The sequence below is a fragment of the Azolla caroliniana genome, unplaced genomic scaffold (genome assembly GCF_043228905.1).
Source record: "Azolla caroliniana isolate FFs.n. ecotype wild unplaced genomic scaffold, voAzoCaro1.0.p SCAF_10, whole genome shotgun sequence".
NCBI classification, from domain to species: Eukaryota; Viridiplantae; Streptophyta; class Polypodiopsida; order Salviniales; family Salviniaceae; genus Azolla; species Azolla caroliniana.
Window position 1 is genome coordinate 16,243,244 of NW_028230445.1, and position 18,099 is coordinate 16,261,342.

Below are 18,099 nucleotides of genomic sequence, written 5' to 3' on the forward strand. Positions count from 1 at the left end.
ATTGGAGCAAAAGGGGTACAAGTGCTACAACCCCTCAACTCGAAAATCTTGAGTAAGTCGAGACGTCGCTTTCGACGAGTCTGCATCCTGGTACGCACTAGAGACAACTCCGCTCAACCCGGAATCCGCCGAACAAGAGATAATGGATGAAGATCGCCTTACACGCATGTTCGAAGAAAGTCCGATCATGACCCGACTGAGCGGACCACAAGAGCCTTTGAGCGATCAAAGCACATCACGGCCTAGCCCGAAGATGGACAAAGGCAAGGCGAAAATGGCGGAATACGCAGACGATCACTTCAACGACGATGAGTTGACTCACTCACTCAACAGTGAGTTTGGCGGTTTTGAGGTACCAATCGGAGCTAAGAAAGCCCTCATCTCTGCAAATGAAAAGCTTCGCCGATCCACTCGTGAAAACAACCCTGTAAGCCGATTCGGCTACAACGATTATATGGCGTACCATTACGCCTTTATGATGAAGGTAGTGATAGTACGGGAGCCGGAAACCTTTTCCGAAGCTGCGAAGGACCCGCAATGGATCGAAGCAATGAACGAGGAGATGCAGGCACTACGGAAGAACGAGACGTGAGATCTCGTTCCCACCTCACCACACAAAAAGGCGATCGGATGCAGATGGATTTACAAAGTGAAGTACAACGTCGACGGTTCCATCAACCGCTACAAAGCGCGACTCGTAGCGAAAGGCTACGCACAAATGCATGGAGTTGACTATGAAGAGACCTTTGCCCTGGTGGCAAAGATGACGACGGTACGAACTATAATTGCGCTTGCCGCAGCGAAATGGTGGCACCTCCATCAAATGGACGTCAAGAACGCCTTTCTACAAGGCGAATTAGAAGAGGAGGTGTACATGATCCAACCACCCGGCTTCAACTCGAGCACCCATCCGAAAGCTGTATGCCGACTCAAGAAGCCTCTCTACGGCCTCAAGCAAGCACCGTGTGCTTGGCATTCGAAGATAACGCAATACCTTCATCAAATCGGCTTTCGTATGTCAAAATCGGACAACTCCCTCTACATACGAAGCGATTCCACCAGTCCGATCGTCATCATCTTATATGTGGATGACCTAGTCATTGGAGGCGAGCATCTCGTCGAAATCAATAAGGTCAAATCCCTCCTTTCCGACAAGTTCGAAATGACGGACATGAAGGAGCTCCACTACTTCCTTGGCATCGAGGTAATTCGGACTCCGGCCGGAATCATGATCTCTCAACAACACTACATCCTCAACTTGTTATACAAGTTCGGAATGGCTGAGTGCAAATCTGCAGCAACCCCGCTCGATCGCAATCTCAAACTAGATGTGAACTCCGGCACCAAAGTGTGTGAGCCGACTCAGTATCGGCAACTCATCAAGAGTCTCATCTACCTCACGATCACTCGACCCAATCTCAGTTATCCGGTCGGTCTCTTTAGCCAATTCATGCAAACACCGCGTGATACTCACTTGGATTGCGTTAAGCGAGTTCTACGATACGTGAGCGGCACAATGGATTGCGGCATCCTCTACAAAACCGCGATGCCAATACGACTCGAGGGGTACACAGACGCCGATTGGGCCGGCTACAAAGCTGATAGAAGATCAACCTCCGGATTTGTTTTTCTCCCTCAACAGTGGAGCAATATCTTGGAGCAGCAAAAAGCAACCAATCGTCGCTCTTTCAAGCATAGAGGCGGAATATAGGTGCACGGTAGTGGCCGCATGTGAAGCCGTATGGCTCAAAAGGATACTCAAGGATCTGGGCGTACCCATCAAGGATCTGACTTCCCTTTACTGTGACAACATGAGCAATATCTATCTGGCTCGGAACCCGGTGTTCCACACGCGGATAAAGCACATCAAAGTCCACTATCACTTCATTCGAGAGCGCACTCTAGCTAGCGATGTCGACCTACAACACATTAGCGCCAATCTTCAAATGACCGACATATTCACTAAAGCCTTAGGAGCGAATAAGCTATGGCAATTCATGATCGATCTTGGATTGACGATCCCTGACCTGCCAAGCTTGAGGGGGAGTATTGAAGACACTACACAATAACGCATAGATTCCGTAATCGCGCACTATGCAATAACGCGTGGATTCCACAACCACGCAACGAAGCCGTGAAGAAAGACGCAAGCCGAAGCACAAACTTCGCAACTACACACAACGCAAGCTGGAGCACGGATTCTGCAACTCCGCATAAAGCGAGTCGACGCGGACTCCGGAATGTGAGTCGAAGCGGATTTCAGATACCATCTGAAACCGACCCGACTTGAGCTTGAGGGGACGTGTTGAGAATCAAGCTCAACTTGGTCTAGTGTGTGAACTCACCTTGAGAGTGAATAGACACTCCAACGGTCAAGAGTCACCATTAAGTCACCACTTTGTATTCTAGCATTTAGTATGAATCATAGAATCATATTCTATGACATATAACTTATGAGCTTTCACATTCCCTATGCTCCATGAGTCTTGTAGTTAATGAAGAGAGAGGGTGACTATATAAAGCACCCTCCTCCCTCTTTGTAAAATGTTGAGTCTTTCTCCTTTGTTAATATACTTAACCTTGCGTATACTCTCTCTCTCTCTCATACACACACATACAGTTCACACCTATTCCGCTACACAAGGATCATACACGATTCTTTACATTGATAAATTAGAAGAAGATGAATAAGGTTGCAAGAGAAGAAGGATTGAATGCCCTCAAATTGATGCAACATGTTATCTTATTGCTTCTATATGTAAATGATGTGGTACTCTTCTCATATGATGTTGATAGTATGAAACATTTACTCGGTGTATTAGAAGAAATTTGCCATAGTATTGGACTAGCAGTGAATGTGGAGAAAACAAAAATGATGGTATTGCAAACCATCCAACCTCATCATTACCCTATGCTCACATATAGAGGAGAACATATACAATTTGTTCAAAGCTTTAAATATCTTGGTATTGATGTACCCACCACAAATAAATGGAGTGTGTGCTTTGATTCTAGGCTCTAAGTTGGTTGGAAATCGTATTACCTTTTGGAGAACCAATGCAACCAAAGTGATACTTGTGGATGGGAAGTAAAACTAATGTTGTTCAATGCCATGGTAACTCAAGTATTGCTTTATGGAGTAGAAGTATGGGGTGGCACCATCTCTCTTAATGCATGGAATGAGATCGAGAAAATTCAAAAGATGTTTTTAAGGAGGCAATTAGGAGTTAAATGCACTACCTCTTACTAGATCATGCTCTTGGAAATAGGTGTTCAACCCATAGAACTATTGGCACTCCAAAGAGTATATAAATACATTACAAAAGTCAAGAATATGTCAAATCATCGATTACCACATCTTGCTTGGAATGTTAGATGTAAGCTACAAAAGAATCATAAAAGTAAGATTCTCTCATCCGGTTGGGTTGTTGACATAAGGAAATGGTTTAGAAGATGGGGTGTGGATGATCTTTTAGAGCTTTCGGGCAATGCTATGCAATATGTAATGATTGAGGAAAGGTTGGTGGAATCATTAAGGATGAAGTGGGAAGATGCTAAGAGGACAAAGCTAGAATACTACATTGCAAATGTCAACCTTGAATGTTGGTCTCAATATAAAGCAAGAATTCCTATTGATAGTATCCAACCTTATTTCATTACCAATATGAGTAGTAATGCTCGTAGAGCCCTTTCACCACTTCGCACTCGACCTCACAAGTTAGGTATTGAAGTTGCATCATGGTGTCAAAATGTAACGGACTTGAAGACATGCAAAGTATGCAATGAAGGCATGGTAGAGGATGAATGTCACTTGCTCTTCACATGCTCAACATATAGTGCAATTCATTCAAGATATGCTGACATACTAAGAGGGAGTGATAACTTAAGTGCCATACTTAAGACACCATCGAGAAGGTTGAGCTCATATGTGTATGCTTTATTCACACATAGAGACTTTGTGCTTCAATGTATGAATACCCCTTCTTAGAAAGGAGACACATATCAAGAACACATGTATACTCTGGTCCCATAGGTCAAAATTGGCCTCTTTATGGACGATAAAAAATTCTAATTCTAATTCTAATTCTTAAAATTAAGTGATTAACTTTGTGAATCTTGGGTTCTATTAAGTTATTAAACATGGTGCATTGTTATGTGTTAATTGATTAACTTTGCGAGTCTTGAATTCTACCAAGTAATTAAACACAATGCATTGTTTTGTGTGCCATTAAGTATGAGTGTTTCAAAGAGTGAACTTTGTCCCATTGTATCACATGTGTAATGCATGTCCAACCACTTCGCTTGTCTTGTCAACTACAAGCATAAGTGGTTTCACCCTTTCACCCTTGGATGACAAGGCAATCACGATTACCATGTGATTGTTCTCCTAGTTAAGAAGTTGTTGCCCAAGGCTGACTAAGGATAGCCTAGGAAATACCTCAATCGCTTGATGATTGTCTTGGCATACATATACCCCAAAACCACGACCAACAATATGAATCGTGGCTATGTTGTTATCCTCATGTCTTAAAGGCATCATTGTAGACCTTGTTTTTTTACAGTCCATAGTAGCTAGCATTTAGAAGATGATGTAGTTCCTACTTGCAAATTGCAATCGGCAACGGTTTGGTTTAAAACAGTTTTCCGGTTTGATTCGATTCGATTCAAGTTTCAAAATTTTTAAACGGTTCGGGTTTAGACCGGTTTGGTATTCACACTCTCGAACCGAATCGAACTGTGGCTGATTGTTACTTGCAAATTATTCACCATTAGAGCCAACCATTCATTCAACAACTTTGGGGAGCCTTTGTTTTGGCCCTAGAGCTAGCTATTCTCCACCCCAAGGTATTAAATTTTAATAGTAGAGTAGAAGCACTAATTGTAAGAATCTGGGTATGATCGAAACCAAGGAACCAAACACTGTATGAAAGAGAGATGATGCTGAGGAGTGGCCAAAGGCTTCGTGGTGCTGTCACCTGTTTCTTCTGCTTGCTAAATCTAAAAAATTATTCGACTCAAAAGCAATGGGAATCATTTCAAGCATCACCATTTCCTACCAAACACAGCCCAGATTCTACATGCATGCACCAAATGTTTCAAGCTATGGCTTTTCTTCGTGTTCTATTTTCACTCAGGACCAGACAGAATAAATATTGTCATAGCCTACCGTCTCTAAGGTGTTCTTGGTTATGTTGAAAATTATTAACCTATCGGTTGGAATCATATTTATCATAATGTAGATTATGTATGTGTCAAAGGAACTCATCTACGGTCTTTTAAGAGAATGTATCCACAAGAAGGACCTTAAAGGTGGAAGGAGAGTTCAATGTATTATCATCACTAATGGGTTTTTCCAGATTAACATACTAAGCAATAATCTCATCAGACTCTATGCTTCTTGTGGTTGCTTGCTAGAGGCAAACCTAGTATTTTGCAGCATTCCCCAGCCCAGTGTGTTATCATGGGAAGCCATTATCTCAGCTTATGCTTCTTCGGGACGACACGATGTCGCTTTAACGTTGTATCATACCATGAATGTTGAAGGAATTGAGGTCAATCGGTGCATCTTTCTTTCTATTCTCAAAGGCTCTACTTCAGATGGTTATGGTGTGAAAAGAGGCATGATTATACACAACGAGATTATGAGAAACGGGTTTGATTCAGATAAAGCTGTCATGAACAGCTTGATCGATATGTATGCGAAGTCTGGCAATCTCGATGAAGCTCAGAAAGTGTTTGACAAGACCATGAATAGAGATATCGTGTCATTCAGTGTGATGATTACCGGATACACACTTCACGGGTATGGATCACTGGCACTCAGCTTGTTTGAGAAGTTGCATGAACAAGACGAGAAACTGGACAAAGTCACATTTCTGACCACATTGAAAGCATGTAGCAATGAGGCTTCAGTAAGGCAAGGAAGGTTGATTCATGGTGAGTTAATCGAGAGTGGATTTGAATCAGATATGTTGATTGGAAGTGCAGTCGTTGATATGTATGCCAAGTGTGGGAGCCTTGAGGAGGCACAAAGAACATTCGACATATTGCAAAACCGGAACATTATTTCATGGGGTGCATTGATTTCTGGATATGCCCAACATGGCTATGGCAATGCTGTACTTCAGCTCTATAATGAAATGGTCATGTCTAATATTGTTCCAGATAAAGTTATATTTGTCTGTGCTTTAAAAGCATGTGGTAGCATTCAATCCATTGTTCATGGCAAATATATACATAATCAGATCATTAGAATGGGGCATATATCAGATCCGATCGTTTCTAGTGCTTTGATTGACATGTATGGGAATTGTGGTAGCTTAAATGAAGCTCAGAAGGTATTTGATAGCTTACCAGTTCAAGATGTGGCTATATGGAATGCCTTGATTTGTTCATACACTCGACATAATCAAGGTCATTCTGCCCTTAAGCACTTCCAAGAGATGCAAAAGGGCACTATCAAGCCCAACAATGCCATCCTTGCAAGTGTTCTCAAGGCATGTAGCATTATTGGGGATACAATGCAAGGTTTAATACTCTATGATCAAGTCATTAGAAGTGGGATGGATTCTGATGCTATTGTAGGAAGCTCTGCTGTCGATATGTATTCGAATCATGGAGCTATTCAAGAGGCTCAGAAAGTATTTGACATCTCACCCAAGAAAGATGTTGTCTTGTGGGGTTCTCTCATTGCTGGATATGGCCAGAATGGCTATGGACTCTTGGCATTATTGGTATTTGAGAAAATGCAAAAGAAGCACGTAAAACCCAGTAGCTTTATATTCTCATCTGTTCTAAAGTCATGCACAATGATCGGAGCTTTAGAAGAAGGACAACTGATTTATGATCAAATTCTCAAAAATGGTCTGGAGTCAGATGTTATCATTGGAAATGCACTAGTCAACCTGTATTCGACCTGTGAAAGCTTAGAAGAGGCAAGGAATATATTTGATCGAGCTGTGCATCTCGATATGGTATCTTGGAATGCAATGATCTCGGGATATGTCAGGCAAAGACATGCGATTTCTGCATTGGAACTTTTTGATCAAATGCAACGGAGTCCTTGGGTGAATCCAGATAAAGTCACATTCTCATGTGTTTTAAAAATATGTGGTAATGTAGGAGTCTTGGGGACAGGAAAACATATACATAGTGAAGTGTTGAAAAATCAACTGGAATCAGATGTTGTTGTTGGAACTAGTCTTATTGACATGTATGCTACTTGTGGAGCTTTGGATGAGGCACGGCAAGTGTTTGACACCTTAGAGAATAGGAATTGGTTCTCATGGTGCGCGTTGATTGCTGGTTATGCCCAACATGAGAAATGGGACTTTGCAGTTCAATGTATACATGAAATGCAATGCCAAGGCCTTAAGCCAGATGATAGAATCCATACGATCATGCTTGCTTCATGTAGCCAATTAGGGGAACTAGATGAAGGATATCGATATTTCAAGTCTCTAAAGGAAGTCTATGGGTCTTTGCCAAATGAGGAACATTTTAACTGTATGATTGACTTGTTTGCTAGGAGTGGGAATTTGAGCGAGGCTTTAGAGATACTTAAAACAATACCGACTTCACCTGACATCATAGGATGGATGTCTCTTCTTACTGCCTCTGAGAAGTTCAGTCATACAGGAATGGGTGGGGATTGCTTTAATGAAATTGTTCAAATCAATCCGACTTTTCCGGTAGCGTACATGTTTATGGCAAATATTTACTCTGATTCGAATATGTCAAGAAATCTTGTAGCATGCAATCAATGAAGATTGTCAATTCTTGGAAGAAGCCAATAAGGGCTTGTATTGAAATTGGCAATATATTGCATGAATTAGTTGCAGGTGATGAAACATGTGCACCAAATAGTGGAGTGTCCATAAAGGTTACTGGAAGGTATTAACTACATGCAGAATTTTGAAATCGAGGAGCCTAAGTTCAAATAGATTAATGCAGGTTCTTTGGTAGAATTTGAACCTATAAACGAAGAATAAACTTCGTGAGAAATGATAAATTAAGTTGTGGAATATATTTTTAAAAATTAGGCAAATACATAGCTTCAAGGCAAAACACCCAATTACATTTGTTGGGTATTTACAAGATTATCTCGAAGTAGTTTGGTGCTACATAAGGGTATTTCTGTAAATACCCAACAAGTTAGTTGCATTTGGTATTTTCCCCTTTAAAATAAATTGGGGAATTGCAACATAATCCACCTATAAAATAGAATTCCTAATGTCCAACTGTGTGTCATCATAAAATCCTCACATTGGTAAGATTGACATGGAAACCTTTTCCTTATTAAAATCTCACATAATTACATATATATCTTTAGTCTAGCATTGTGTTCGTTATGATTTTCAATTAACAATGGTACATCTTATGGATTACATGTTTAGATAAAAATGCAATCGGAAATGGATACAATCTGATAATGTTCAGTCAATCATTATGTATTTGATGACCTAATGACATAGCTAATCAAGATGGGACAAATGTCCTATGCAATGTAGTTGACAATGTCCTAGGGCTATAACCAATGGAAGATATTGACTACAAAAGATGCTAATCCAAAATCTGAGACATTTGAAGTGAATAGAATGAGGTTTTGAGTTTGAGTTTAAAGAATACATTGTGTGTGATTTTCTATGAATCATTGTTTTATGATCTTGTACATTCTTAGTATTATTTTGGTATTCATGTAAGATATATCAAAAAAAAGTTAATTCTTGCAATGGAAGACATTGCCAAACTGACAAGACATCTAGTGTATGGATACCTTGGCATCGATGCGTCATTATTTACATTGTTTGACCTAGCTTTATATATTAGAGAAACAAAGTGCATCCTCTTTTTTTCTTTCTATCCTACAAGCTACAACATATATATTGATTGAGTTTCTATAAATGAGCCAACATGACTCTTAATAAGAAATATATGATCTATCTTAATTAAATATACTATTGGTAAGTAGAAAACATGTATATATATGTATCTTAATTATTTAACATGGAAAAGCTACTTGGAGAAAAGTGGCTCTTAGTGAATTCAAAGGGGAGAGAACAAGGGCGAAAAAAAGGCCCCTACATATGATAGAGCTATGTCGATAGAGCTAACGATACAACACCTGATGCGGCACACAAGGACTTCCTAGTGTGGGAACAAGCGGCAAGCAAAGTGATGTACTGCTTTGCGTCCAGTGTCGGAGACCAGATGCTGAGCCATGTCCGAGATGCCAAGACGCCAAAAGAAGCTTGGGGAAACCTGAAGAAGGTTTTTGCAACAAGTACTATAGCCCGGAAGCTGCAACTTCGATAGGAGTTGAGCAATGTCCGATAGAAGGACATGTCGGTAGCCAATTACATGGCCCGAATCAAAGAGATTTGTGACTCACTTGCCTCTATCAACGTCACTGTGGAGGAAGATGAGATGGTACAGATCTGTCTTGGGGGCGTTCCGAACGACGGTATGTACAAGGGAGAATACACTGTCATTTTTCGACTTACATTCGATGCTCCTTGTAGAGGAGAACCACGCCGGTGCATCAACAAGTGCACCCACCGACAGTCGAATGTTGTACGCGGAGGCGGATCAGCCCCATGGGCGTGGTGGACGAGGTGGGTCAACTCGCAATGGTAGCGGCCAGCAAGAGCAGGACCGAAGGCACAGAGAACGTGCCGACAACAGTTCCGGACCCTCCACAAGCATGGGGAGTCAAGGCGGCGCCAGAGGCCGGCAAGCAAGGGCCGACGCGGAATGCTGGTATTGTGGTAAAAAGGGCGCGCTGATTTGGATAGATCCGGATCCGGTAAGGCCGGCAGAGAGAACCGACAATACTCACACTACGCAGAAGGATCAGGAGGATCCAAAACCGGAAAAGCTGGTAAAGGGAGCCTTGGTGATGAAACACGAGGCTAACTCGATGAAGAAGACCACTTCCAAATCGGAGGAAGTGTGGTACGTTGATTCCGGTGCGTCGAATCACATGATGAGCCACAAAGAGTGGTTCTCCTTCTTGGAGAAACCGTAACAACCGAGAGTCGTTGAAACCGGAGATGACACTCCTCACCCAATCGTGCATGTCGGAGAAGTCCCTTTGAGCCACGTCGGACAGAGGGGGAAGCTGATGAACGTATTACACGTTCCGACTATCACGAAGAACCTAGTGTCAGTCGGTCAGATTATTGACCAGGGAATGCAGGTGCGGTTTACGCACCTTGGGTGCTTCATCGAGGAAGAGGGCCAGATTATTGCGCAAGGGCGCAGAGATGGGAGGATGTTCATCCTCGACACCAATAACGTCGGCCCCGTTTTGTTCGCCAAAGGATAGAAGATTGAATCGGATATTGATCTCTGGCACAAGCGGATCGGCCACGTCAATTACTGAAGGCTTCAAGACCTGCAAATGAAACAAGTTGTTTCCAGTTTGCCGAAGTTCAGTGGCCGGAAGGTCCAAATATGTGAAACCTGCCAACTCAGGAAGCAACATTGGCTTCCATTCCCCACCGAACGAAACCGTAGCCATAACAAGCTCGACCTTATTCATTCGGATGTATGGGGACCGGCACAGAACATCAGTCTTGGCGGGAGTCGATACTTCGTCTCCTTCATTGACGACTACAGCCAACACACATGGATCTACCTCATTGAGCGGAAGAGCGAAGTCTTTGAGTGTTTCCGGAACCTGCAAAGCCTGGTTGAATGGGAAACGGAGAGGAAGATCAAGTGCCTGCGGTTGGATGGCGGAAAAGAGTATTTTCCGGCCAATTCAACAATTATCTACAGCAAAAAGGAATTCGGAGAGAGTTCAGTTGCAGATACACACCGGAGCAAAACGGTGTGGCCGAGAGGAAGAACCAGTCAATTATTGACGCGGCAAGGGCAATGCTCGAGAAGAAGAGCATGCCCAAATTCTATTGGGCTGAGGCGGTCCAGACGGTGTCTATATCCAAAACCGGATCGGTAACAAGCTGTTTGCGCATGAGTTGTATTTTGGGCGCAAGCCGAATTTGAGACACCTTTGTATATTCGATAGCATTGCATATGTGCATGTGCCGAATGAGAAGCGGAGGAAGTTGGATGCAAAGTCAGAGAAATGCATCCTGGTCAGTTACTCACATGAGCAAAAGGGATATAAGTGTTATAACCCCCGCACGAAGTAGGTCCAAGTTAGCCGGGATGTTGAGTTTGATGAGACGGCATCATGGTATGCCTTACCGGCTCCGACTTCCGACGCCGACCCGATACTGGAGCATGAGCCTAGTTAGCCTGAACCGGTCCAGTTAGAAGACAAAGGGTTCGAGACTCTAGATGTGAGTCCAGAATCGCTTTGGTTGAGCAGACCGAATGAGCGGTTGAGTCAAGATGACTAGTCGGATGAGGAACCAGCGAGTAGTGGAGACTCTGCTATGTTTTACCTGCGCAAGGAACCGAGGAGACGGTTCACGCGCAAAGAGAAGGGGAAGAAGAAGATGCCGGAATACAAAACCGGCAACGTTGAGTCAGATTGGAGCAAATCCGACTCCGGGAAGGTTGAAGGCGGATCTTTTGGAACGAAGTCTGAACCAGCCAAGAAGGGCCTCAAACCAGGTAACGATAGGCTACGCCGGTCTTCTCGCCAGAAGAACTCCATGAAGCGGTACGGGTACAATGAGTACATGGCACATCATTATGCGTACATGACCAAAGTGACGGAAGTGCATGAGCCAGAGAGCTACACAGAAGTGGCAAAGAACGCAAATTGGCGTGCCGCTATGGAGGAAGAAATGCGAGCACTTGATGCCAACGACACATGGGACCTAGTTGACCCTCCCCGACACTGTAAACCGATTGGATGTAAATGGGTGTACAAGGTAAAGTACAATGTCGATGGTTCGATTAACCGGTACAAGGCCCGGTGAGTGGCGAAGGGATACACGCAGACCCACGGAATCGACTACGACGAGACCTTCGCTCCGGTAGCGAAGATGACGACGGTTCATGTGGTGCTAGCGGTTGCTGCGGCAAGGGGGTGGCATCTTCACCTGATGGACGTGAAGAATGCATTTCTTCAAGGCGATCTTGAAGAAGAAGTCTTTATGACCCAACCCCCCGGTTTCCAGTCGGAGATGAACAAGTCAGTTGTATGCGGGCTGAAGATCACGCATCGGTTGCGTAAGATGGGGTTTGCGGCCTCCAAGTCCGACTCTTCATTGTTCATCCAGCAAGGTTCGGACGGTCCGGTTTGCATCTTCCTGTATGTTGATGATCTAGTCATCACCGGACCCGGACTCAATGAAATCAGCCGAGTCAAGTCCCAACTGTCGAATGCATTTGAGATGAAGGACCTAAGGGACCTTCATTATTTCCTTGGGATCGATGTGATCCAAACCCCTGACGGCTATTGCTCTCACAAAGACACTATGTGTTAAATATGTTGTACAAGTTCGGCATGACGGAATGTCGACCAATCTCCACACCCTTGGACCGGCCTGCGATGAGAAGCGGTTCCGACAAATCGTCGGAAGCCTTATATATTTGACAATCACCCGACCCGACATCAGTTATCCGGTTGGCGTGATCAGCCAATATATGCAGAAGCCGACCGTGGAGCACCTTCTGTGTGCACATTGAATTTTGCGATATGTGAGCGGCACGAAGAAACAGGGACTGTTATACCGGCATGGTATAACCGAAGAGCTAGTCGGCTACACCGATGCCGACTAGGCCAGCGATGCATCGAATCGCCGATCCACCTCCAGCTATTCCCTTGGTAGCGTAGATGTTGCGTGGAGCAGCAAAAAACAACCAACAGAGGCTGAATACCGGGGCGCTACCATTGCCACCTGTGAAGCCATTTGGCTTCGGCGACTGTTGCAAGACTTGCGGATCGAGGTGCCGACCTCGATCCTGATCTACTGCGACAACATAAGCAGCATGGAGCTCACCAAGAACCCCGTATTCCATGCTTGCACAAAGCACATAGAAGTGCACTACCACTTCATGTGTGAGCGTGACCAGTGACGTTGAACTTCGGTATGTTCATACGGATCGGACATCTTCACCAAACCGCTCGGATCGGACAAGTTACAACACTTCACCAAAATTCTTGGTGTTCAGCATCTCGACGTGCCACACTTGAGGGGGAGAACGGGCAAAGACACCGGAACGGGCAAAGTCAAAGAAGCTACAAATTGCGCCGGTGAGCGAAGAACCGACAAAGAGAGAGACAAGAAGAAGAAAGGAGCCGAGTCGACAAAAGAAGTTGACACATTCGAACAAATCGAAACAAGCAGCAACGACAACAGAGTCAAGAAGGACAGAGCCAACCGGAAGAAGAAGGCCAAGAAGAAGAAGAAGGTATCACGTTTTTGGGGAGAACGAAGTGCTATCGGATTGGGGACCGAGCCCTCTCCTCCTAAACCGTTCCTCTCCACTACATTTCTGTGTCGGTTGCCTCTGCTGCGTGTAGGCCTGTGTGCTTCCAACAGAGGCTCCACCGTGCGTTCTCTGTGTTGTCCGTGTGTGTGCGTGGGACCTCCGTTTTGGGTCTGTTGCCGGTTTGCCGATTGTAATCGTCATTGACATTGTAATAGAATCTTCTGTTCTCGTCTCTCTCTCTCTCTCTTTGTTTCTGTGAATCGTAGTCCCTCTTCTTTCTCGTGCTCCTTGGTTCAGGGCCCCCGCGGTCCCGCCTCATTTCAAATGTGAGAGCGTAACAACACGACACCGGAAGGATGAGCCAGATCGGTGAGCCGGTGAGTTGGGGATCCGGTTCGCCGGAGTCATTAGTAATCGGAAGCCTAGTAGCAGCCTAGACTACTAGGTAGTTAATGTCTTGTAGTTAGTGTCAGACGCTTGTGTGACCATTGAAGTACATTGTACTTCTGTCAGTCCTCTTAGAACTTGTATAAATAGTGTTGTTGAGCACGTTGTAGGTATAGAGAATTTTACAGAGTTGTTTATGATAGATTTAAGTTGTTCTGCTCTCTCTCTGTCTGTCTCTGTCTCTCCTGCATACCTTCTATGTGTTAATCTCTCTCTCTGTTGTTATCCGGCTAAGCTGGTTGTCTAACGCTTCTGCACCTACGTTTTTACACGGCTAATCGGCGCATTCGTGTCCAATTCGGCTAATTCAATCGACTTAACCACTTCACACACAATCTACCAATAATCGAACAGATTCTAACAAGCCGACACAGATGGCATCAACATCCCGCTCATCAAAGATGAGTCTATGGAAGTTCGATAGATCGAACTTCAACTTCTTGAAGGAGCAGATCCAAGACTATCAAATAGTCAAGGGTGAGATAGATCCAATCGAAAACAAAAACCCTCCAGAAGGAATCAAACCGAATGAGGGCACGAAACTTCATAAAATTGTTTGAGCCACCATTCAGATGCACTTGTTGGAGTCAGTGTACTTCACAATGCAATCATGTTCGACAACCTTTCGACTATGGAAAACATTGTCAGAAACTTATGAGAAGAAGATCACTGCCATGAAGATATATCTGATTCGGCACCTTTACAACCTTCGGATGAAAGAATCCGACACGGTCCATGCACACTTGAACGATTACGAAAGCTTAAGCTTCCAGATTTCAGCTCAAGGGACAACAATTGAGGACGAACTAAGAGAAATATTTCTCATGAGTAGTCTGCCTCCTTCGTGGGGAACATTCGTCACAATTGTGTGCAATGCTTCCACTGTTGTTGTGAAGTACTCCGAAGTTACGAGTGCAATACTGACTAAAGCAACGTGGAGGAAATCGTTTGCAAAAGATTTGACAGATGAAGTTTATGTAGTACAAGGTTTGACCGATCGATCGAACAATCGAGGAAGAAGTTCTTCCCAACAACTGAACAATCAGCGAAGTCCGAGCAAGTCCCGGGACAACCGAATATGCAACTCTGCAAGAAACCGGGCACATCAAAGCCGATTGTCGTGCACTCAAAGCCAAGAATGATAAGGCTTAGCGAGCTAATCAAAAGAGTGGCTGGCATGAGGAGGTCAACTACGTTGGTTCTTCAGCCGAAGTATTGTCAAACGACCCGAATATATTATCCATTGAAAACCCAATCGAATAAGAAGTTCTGCTTATGACTAAGGAATCGAGCACATGGCTCTTGGAGTCAGGTGCATCTTACCATGTGACCCCTCATAGATCCCAGTTTCGGCAATATTCGACCCGACATTCCGACTCAATCCGAGTCGGAAATTTGCAGCACTACGTTATTATCAAACCTCTTAGGTGTTTCTACATTAGTACTACACAATGTCTGACATGTACCTAAGCTCTTAAGACCATTGATCTCAGTTGGACAATTGGATGAAGATGGCATTCGTGTTGGCTTCTCATCAGGTGGGTGGACGCTCCACAGGGGGAACCTCCTGCTTGCTCGAGGACCAAAAGTACATTCATTGTACCCGTTATACGTCACACTCAAAGAGGGTGACTTGTTCCTGGTTTATATTCTCGTGTCTTCACTATGGCATGGATGACTCAGACACCTCAACAAGGCCGACATAACACATTTATCTAGAGCTAGATACATCCCCAAATTCTCTTTCTCCGATCATCAATTATGCGAACATTGCTAGTATGGAAACTAGATAGCCGCATCACACCCGACAACAATACTGTGAGAATTAAGTCCACTCGATTTGGTCAACTCAGACGTCAGTGGGCCTATGCCACATCAGTCTCTCGGCAGTGCCTTGTACGTCGTCAGTTTTGATAATTCGACTCGAAAGGTGTGTGCCTATCCGATCAAAACCAAAGATCGGGTGGCTCCCAATGGTAGAAATCAGTCCAATCGAAAGCTAAAATGTCTTCAAACTAACAACGGAGGAGAGTTCAAGTTTGAAGAATTCGTCACATTTTGCCGACAATGCGGCATTTAACGTGAATATACGACACCCTATAGTCCAGAGCATAATGGAATTGCTGAACGAATGAATCAGACAATTTAGGAATGCGTAGTGTCCATGCTCTAACACTTCGGACTATTAGATGGCTTCTAGGTAGAGGCCCTACTTATGGCAATACACATAATCAATATGTCACTGAGTTGGCCTCGAGGACATCAAGTACCTCAGGAATTATGGACCGGCAGGAAGCCGAATTTTGACATGCTGAGGATTTTCGGATGCGAGGCATACGCCCTCATACAGAAAGACGACCGCCACAAATTAGAACCGAGGTCCAAGAAATGTATTTTCCTTGGCTATGGATCATACGGCGAGTTCGGATACCGACTCTGGGACCCCGAGCACAGACAAATCGTTCGAAGTTCGAATGTAGTGTTCAATGAGTCGGCGATGCACAAGACGGCCGAAAGACATATTGAAGTCCAAAGGGTAACTTTTTCTAAAGTGCCAACCCTTCATGATGGCCCAACCCGAAACACGAGGTCAGCTTTACGGGTAGCCGAAACCTCTCGCACCAATTCGGCTCCGACCGATTCGGCACAGTGGAATGATTTGGCTTTGGACCATTCAACTCCGACACCCGATGCGACAAGTCATCCCTCGAAGATCCGACACACTGTCGCAACCCCCGGAGAGGTACTCTCTGGGAATCTTCTTCACGGATGCTGGCGAACCGACGTCATACGAAGAAGCATCGGTATTAACCGATTCAACCACATGGCATTTGGCTATGGAGTCGAAAATGAACTCCATTCGGGCAAACAAGACTTGGGACTTGGTCGAATTACCGAAGAATCGACGTGCTCTTCCATGGAAGTGGGTCTACATATTAAAAGAGATGTCCAATTCGTCCACCCCAAAATTCCAGGCCAGACTAGTAGCAAAGGGTTTTCGACAAGAATATGGCATCGATTTCAACAAGATGACGACCCTTCATTTCATGCTCGACATAGTGGCAACCGAAGATTTGGAGCTGATTCAGCTAGAGTTAAAAACGACATTCTTCCATGGTGACTTAGAGGAGGAAATTTATATGGAGCAACCGAAAGGCTTTGTGGCATCCAACCAGGAACATCTAGTCCGCCGACTCAGGAAGAGTCTATATGGCCTAAAGCAGGCACCGAGACAATTGTACAAGAAGTTTGACAACTTCATCCAATCAGTCGGCCTCTCAAAGAGCAATGAGGACCACTGCCTCTTCACCAAAACAACTCAAGATGGGTCACCCATCTTCTTCATCATTTACGTGGACGACATGCTACTCTTCGGTCGGCATGCCGAAGAGCTTGCCGAACTAGTTTGGCAATTGTGGTTGAAGTCTGCCATGAAGGGTCTCGGTCTAGAAAGACACATTCTCGAGATGAAGATAAATCGGAATCGGAATCAAAGATACTTGTTTCTATCTCAATTCGACTATATTGGACGTGTCTTAGAACGCTTCAACATGCAATCAGCCAAATATGCTTCAACCCTGCTCCCCATTAACCGTCGACTATCTCAGCGAGACTACCCGACATCTGGTTTGGAGGGGGAAGATATGAATTTGGTATCGTATGCACCGACAGTCAGCTCCTTGATGTACGTGATGGTCGCAAAACGGCCTGACATTGCTCATGCCATCAGAGTCATCAATAGATTCATGCACCACCCCAGCCGATCGCATTGGAACGCAGTAAAGCATGTGTTCAAATATCTAGTGGACACAAAAGACTATGGCATCCTACTCGATCCGAATGACACTTCAGGCATAGTCGGATACACCAACTCGGACTTTGCCGACTGTGTGGACAGTCGAAAATCGACAACCAGATATAGTTTCAAATTCAACAATGGAGCAATTTCGTGCAAATCGAAACTTCAAGAGTGCACTACCACATCAATGATCGAGGTTGAATATGTAGCCGCGTCCGACGTGGCGAAGGAGGCGTTATGGCTCAGTCGACTGGCATGCACGTTTCGACAAGTTGAATCCGGCTCAGCTCCAGTTGTCTATAGCGATTGTCAAGGTTTTGTCGCTCTATCGAAAAACCCGGTTCAGTACAATGCCTCGAAGCAAATCGGCGTGAGATATCACTTTGTTCGGGATTGGGTCATTTCAAGAAAAATCGACCTCGAGAAGATACCTACAACCGATAATGTCGCAGATAGGATGACCAAGTGTCTTTCGGCGGGTTGATTCAGATCCCTTT

General features: G+C 44.4%; 1 pseudogene; it reads left to right on the forward strand.

Annotated features, from left to right (window-relative positions):
• Window positions 1-4,925: 4,925 nt before the first annotated feature.
• On the forward strand, window positions 4,926-7,946 carry LOC147859197 (pentatricopeptide repeat-containing protein At3g53360, mitochondrial-like; annotated as a pseudogene).
• Window positions 7,947-18,099: the final 10,153 nt, after the last annotated feature.